The sequence below is a fragment of the Passer domesticus genome, chromosome 7 (genome assembly GCF_036417665.1).
Source record: "Passer domesticus isolate bPasDom1 chromosome 7, bPasDom1.hap1, whole genome shotgun sequence".
Lineage (NCBI taxonomy): Eukaryota > Metazoa > Chordata > Aves > Passeriformes > Passeridae > Passer > Passer domesticus.
In genome coordinates this window covers 2,889,389-2,896,032 of record NC_087480.1, presented here as the reverse complement: position 1 = coordinate 2,896,032, position 6,644 = coordinate 2,889,389, and the positions used below count along the sequence as shown (strand labels likewise).

The window sequence follows — 6,644 nt, the reverse complement described above, 5'->3', positions numbered from 1 at the left end:
GCCATCACAACAGAATTTAATAGCAGTTTTTATTAACTTGTTTATGATAGTGTTCATTAAAGTTTTAAATGAGCATTCTAAAATTACAATATAATGTACAGAAAACTTAGAAACAATTATAGCACTCACCAAAAAATTACCAGCAACTGTGCTCTTTATATAAAACAATTCTTTTAAAAATAAAGCACAGATCATTAACGTACTGCCTGTCTTAATAAAAGGTAGCCTAAACTGATAAATTGAAAGAAAGTCACTTAAATGCTTCTCTGATAATATGAATTTTCAGTTCAGCCACACTCAAGTATGTTTCTACTCAAATGTTGATCATTGCCTCACTCCAAATGAACACATGAAAATAGGATTCTCAGAGCCACAGAATGTTTGACACTAAAACAAAGAGTTTGACAGTGAAGTGGCCGAAACAATTCTTATTAAAGTGCTCCTTGTGCCATTCCCAGGGCTCAGTACCCTCAGCTGGGCTGCTGCACCCCCCACAGAACTGTGATGTTAATCACTGGGGTGCAGCAAAAACTGATACCCACAAATTCCCCTAGAACAGGATCACTGCATTCATTGTGGGAACATCCCAAAGAGGAGAAGCAGCCTCGTGCAATGTCTACAGACCAGAAACAAAAATAATGAATAATTACAAGTGGTGTGCCAGTGGCCACCTTCAGGGAGAGAGAGGAGGGGGAAAAAAGGGCTGCATCATTTATTTAAGTTCTTTCATTAATGTGTCTGCCTTTTTATTTTCTAGGGGTTGTCTCCTGAACTTTCCTTAGAAAACCCACAGGCTACTCTCTGACACTGATTTACAAGCAGGAGTCTCCAGTGAAAGCAAAGAGGAACTTTGTTTTATAAATGTATGGTTCAGTATTGTCAAAAATTCAGGAAAAGCTGCTGCATTTCCTAAAAACATTGCACAATCTTATCCAGACTTCTGTAGTAGGAAATATCCCCAGCACATTTAAGGGCACTGAAAAGTTCTTTAAACCATTTCCTCACACATTTCTGATACCTCCAGCAAACAGATTTCTTGAGTGCTTTGATTAACTCCATTTCTTATCAATTTCACACAAAGCTGCACATGGATGAGCTGCTCTGCAGCCAAAGGGCTGGGGAAACTCAGGGCCACACCAGAAGGTGCCTTTCCTTTCCTTTTCCACTCCCAAAACTCACAACAGGCGGGCAGGGGAAGCACCAGAGCCAGCAGAGAAACTGCACAGCTTCAGGTGGTGCTGGGCCTTAGGTGAAAAAGGACAGGGAGGGCAGTCAGAAACACACCCAGGAGATGGGGCTACAAACACTTCAAGTGTAAACCCTGCTGAAAAAATGCAGGTGAGATCCTCTTGGTTGCACTATAGAGTCAGATAGGAAAAAATAAGTAATTAAGTAATTCCTGTAAAATCAGATAATTCATTTTAACACAGTTTAATAAATAAATGCTCCCGTCAGCCATAATTTATAGTATGTCTTAAATGCTAATCCAGTCCATCAATAAATAAAATTTCTTTATAGTTGATAAAATGCTTTTAAAAAATATACACACAAAAAAACCCCAAACCTACAAAAAACAGCAAAACCAAGTTTTAACTGGAATTAAGTCAGGTTTTGAATAGCAAGTATCCTTTGTGATTTTGCATTTTGTAAGGTCCAGAAATGCTGATTTCCAGAAGAAATTCTGATTTCCAGAGCAAACAGAAAAGGAAATCTGAAAAGAAGAGGCTTGGCAACCACTGCATGCCCTGTGTACAATTTCAATCTGTGCTGAATTCTGTGCATTGCAGCACCTTGCTGTGCTCAATAAGGAGGAAAAGGAATTTCAGGCCTCATCTGGGACCACTGCTACCTGGGGTCTCACTGCAAGTCCTGGGGAAGAAAGGGCAAAGAGCATCCATCACATCTGCTCCTTACCCCAAACTTCAGCTTGAAACTTCCTCCAGACACTGAAAATAGAGATAAATAAGGGAAGAAGAAAAAGAAGAGGCAGAAAAGGGAAGAAAAAATAGCTTTCAATATTCTACAGTGAGGAAAAAACAAGTATATGAGTCAAAAGGCTGACTTATCAGTATAGAGATTTTTAATAGAAAAAATATCAAGGGGAGCACACCATATGGATCAAAGTGCTCTCCACATATGTTACTTTTTTCATTTGAAAAGTAACATATGTGAGGAGATGCAGAAGAAGTCCTTTCTAAAGATCTCATCTGGTTTATTTTTAATTGGAATTATATTAGCTTTTCAGTTTAACTTAATAGCAAATGACAGTTGCTGCTTCACTAGGTACTCCTGTCAGCTACAGATTGATAGATTTGGATTCTATTTTCTTGACTATGAAAGTTTTAGTTGTTGCTAAAATAACTGCAACAAAAAGGAGACTGAAAACTAAACAGTACAAAACACAGGGAAGTCATGGATTATTGTGTATTTATATAAATATAATTTTTACTGGGCCTTTAGATTCAAAAGACTTGAGGACTTCATCAAGGCCATGAGATGTATAATCAAAGGTGCACATTTAGAAAGTCACAGCTGCACATCTCCAAGCACAGAAGCTTTTGGATGTTTTTTGTGAATGCTCTGAATTGACTGAAAGTTTATTGCTAATGAATGTCTCAGCCTCCAGACCCGCGAGTCAGTGTCCCTTTGTCATCGTGTCAGAAACTGGGAGCATTTCCTACATATCAGCTTCTGGCTTTGTTTCACCCACATGTGCAGAAAAAGTTTATTCTCATTGTTGACAAGGTGGTGATCAGTCAAAGGTTGGACTCCATGATCTCAGAGGCCTTTTCCAACCTCAATGATTCTGGGATAAATCAACAGTTTTCAACTACAAGTGAACAATCCAGCAGTTTCTTCAAAAAGAGAACTCTTCAGATCAAATTATGCCAAAAATTTTACTCCTGCTGCTAATCTACCTAATGAAGTTCTGTATCAGTAAGGCCTGTCCATCTCAAGGTATCAGGGGCCTCTTTAGAAGATGTGGGGGCTGATGAGAAAGTTTCAAGGACATTACCCAAGCAGGTATCTGCAAAAATCTGACTTAACCCACGATTTTTTTTTTTTTTTTGAAGAAAAGGCAGGGTTCATGTTTAAACAAAACAAAAACCATCAGCATTATGATATTTGGTACTTCAGCAAGGTCCTAAGTCAGGTGCTGAGCTGGATCCTCAGCTAGGCTGAGAGTGATGCCAAGTCACAGCACCACGAGTGGCTGGTTTTGTGAGTCAGGGTCTGGGCCAGCTCAGTTCCATTAATGTTTTACTCCATTATCTGAGAGCTGACATCTTTTCAGTAATTACTGCAGATGATACCACCTCTAGTGTAATTAAAGAACGATTATTTAGAGTGAAGTGAGCCAAGATCATCCCCATCCTCTGTTTAGGCCAAAGCCAAAGAAGGCCTTGTCAAATAAAATGGATGTTTTGCATTAGGGAGCAAAAAAGGGGTGATGTAAAGAGTCAAGTAATTTGATGGGCAACGCTGCAGTGGAATTAATTCAATATGTTCAATAGGGCCAGTTCCATGTGCAGTAATATTGGACAGATGGGGATGATGGCTCTGTGCTTCCCCTGCCTTTGCATTAGTGATTCAGGACTTACAAAGCAAACCTCAGACAGTGCCTGGCTGCCTGCCCAGCCACACAAAGACTGGAAGCAAAACACATTAAATGCCCCTGCAAATCTACATGCTCTGCAACCCTCCTGCAATGAGTCCCTTTCAAAATGACCCCTTGGACAGCAACCAGAAAAATAATCATCATCGTAACACCAGCCCATAAACTTCTGGGATTAACTGTTAAATAATAACCAATGAGAGCTGAAAGGAACAATTCACTTTGTGTGAATACCAATGAGGGAGGGCTGGATGCATTCTTTGTTTTTGACAGTAACTAGGTAGAGGGACTAATTACAAGTCTTACTTAAAGCATAAATTGCATATTTTAAGGAATTGCTGAACAGAAGAATGGAGTTAATGAATGCATTCTATCAGACACAGGAAGGTAAAAGATCCCATCTGAGCAGCACATCCATTTCCTAATCCATCAGGGTCAGTGTTTATACAGCAAGGGTCACCCTTGGTCAATTGACAATAACAGGTTTTCCCATCAGGAGCTGATGGCAAGACAGGTATTCTCAGATTTATAGGGAAATAAGTTTAGCTCCTTGGACAGTGCAGCCACCCTTTCAGGTGTTGAACATGGCTCCTGTAAATGCCATTCACAAAATATGGGCAGGTTCCCTTGTTCTGAAAACAAACATGTCATTACTGACACTTAATAAACAAACATAAGAGGAAATAGAATATTATCTGGAAACCTGGATGATGGTGGCCTTGCTAGGACAGTTGGATGTCCACTGAATTACTGAGCTTAAATAACTTGTATTTAGAGCCTACTTAATTCAGCTATCCTTAATTTCAAGAGATAAACAACAGATGAGAAATACTGTTAACTTTTGACTACTTGATTTTTGAGTTTGTTAAATTCCAGAATAGCCTACTATTTTTAGTGGATTAATTTTTGTCTTCTAGTCTCATGTGAGGAAAGACACTGTGAAAGACAGTGTGATATTAAACTATCAAAGCTGTCTCTCTCTTGTAGCAAAATATTGAAAAAGTGGGCTTTGCTTTGCAATTAAGATTCCTGAAGTGAAGGCTGGGCTTCTGCTTTGGTTATGTGAAAAAAATATTTTCGAAGTTGAGGGAAAAACTTAAAATTACTTAAAGAATTTGCAGATATCAAAGACAGAAGGCGATGCAGTGAAATGAAAAAAATATTGACACTTGGTAACAGTTCTGAATGAGGAGGAGGAGGGGGCTGATTATCAGCAGCCTTCCTGAGAGACATCCTCCTTTCTCCAGCATGACAGGCTGCAATCCCAGCACTGAGAAAGCCCTGAGACTTGAGGTGACAATCCATAGAAAGCTTTTCTGGAAGAACAACTGAGCAATCACATCTGCCCATTTACCAAACAGAGATGAAGGCACTGAGGGACACTGAAATGCCCTCTGTGAGCAGGAGCACTCTCACAGCCTCTCCCTGCTCTCCTCAAACACAGCAGGACCCTGCCCAGCAGTTTCTCCTGGTCCCAGGACTGATGGAGCAGCTTCCCACAGGTAAATCCCTGCAGCAGGGATGGGAGAGCAGCTCTGCCAGTGTCCCTCCAGTCCTGTGGCTGAAGGAGCACAGAGAGGATGCTCCTCTCTCTCCCAGCCTCAGGTAAGAACAGAACCAGCACAGCCTCTCCCATCATTTTTATCTCTCAGCCATCTCATTATGAGAATGAGAGGCAGCTTTTATCTGAAGTTTATTCTGCTTCATTTGCCTCAGGAATGGGCACCAGATCAAGCAAAAGCACAAAGAGCCTCTAGACTACAGAACCCCACGAGGCAGGGCCTTTTATTGTGCCAATCCTACAAACAAGTACAGAATAGCTAAACTGAACGTAACTGTAGACTGTATGCAGCAGCTAGGATCATTAATTTCTAAATTTGGCCTGTAACTGTGTGTATTCTGTCTGGGTGATGTTGTAGACCTTGAACACGTCCTTCAAACTGCATAACACAAAAACTGGGCCATATATCCTCCCAAAAATCTGAGTTTAAACTGGTACAACCTAGAGACAGTCACCACATGAAAAGTACATTTCTTTTCTTAAATAACTTTTATCTATCCCTGCTGCTCTCAGTGAGTAAAACAGAGCATGGAAGGCAAACGAGACTCTCTGGATGAAGAGCAGACAGGAGTGAAAGCAAGCAGTACATTTTGTTTTACAGCCAAACACGGGAGATATTTTGTACAGGAACATCTCAGAGCAGCACTTGCAGCCATCCAGCATCCCACGTATGTGCTCCACTTAAGGCAGATCAAAGCCTGGTGTCAAAGTTCTCTGTATAATACATGTACCCACAACAGCAGCCTGAGAGATAACACCCAATGCACGCTCCTCTTGCATGAATATGATTTTAGTGCCTGATTTACATTTGTTTATTTAAAGCAACATCATCTATCTGGTTTGTAACAGCAGCACTCAGTAGACAAGGAAAAAAAAATGTATGACCTCAGACAAGAAAGAAACATTGACAATATTTTAAGGAAATAATGCCCTAGGTGTCTTTGTGTGCTGTCCTGCACAGGAAATTAATTTGGGGATCATTACTAGTCAGATATCATTAAGGATAGGAATTACAGTATGGAAATGAAGCTGTGTCATTTCTGACATGTGTAAAGGTTTGCTTCAAATAAAATAAAGGTTTGCTTCAAATACAGAAGCAAAAGGTAGACTTCAGGAAATCCAGAAGCCTGATGATTTTTGTCATTTCCATTCCCAAAATGACCATGATAAACAAAATGCAACATATACTCTCTGTTTTAAGTAGAATTTCAAATTTGAATGTTGTTAAAATTTATAAAGTTAAAATGTTACATTTTAATTATACATTAATTTGGAATTGTCAGAATCAAATGTAGCAAATTATTACAAAATTCTGTATGATAACTCTTCCATTACCTATACTGAATTAAGCAAAATCTCACACATATCCTTCAAAGTTCTCAAAATATTCAAGTTCTCCAGCCCTAAATATGGCAATGTACAAGGATCATGGAGCTTCATCTGGAGCTATTCACTTCATGATTATTT

General features: G+C 39.6%; 1 long non-coding RNA gene across 1 annotated transcript; it reads left to right on the top strand.

Annotated features, from left to right (window-relative positions):
- The first annotated feature begins 3,184 nt into the window (after positions 1 to 3,184).
- Positions 3,185 to 5,064, top strand: LOC135304080 (uncharacterized). Its single transcript, XR_010365518.1, has 3 exons — positions 3,185 to 3,222; positions 3,949 to 4,003; positions 4,864 to 5,064. It is a non-coding gene; the product is annotated as an uncharacterized LOC135304080 (long non-coding RNA).
- Positions 5,065 to 6,644: the final 1,580 nt, after the last annotated feature.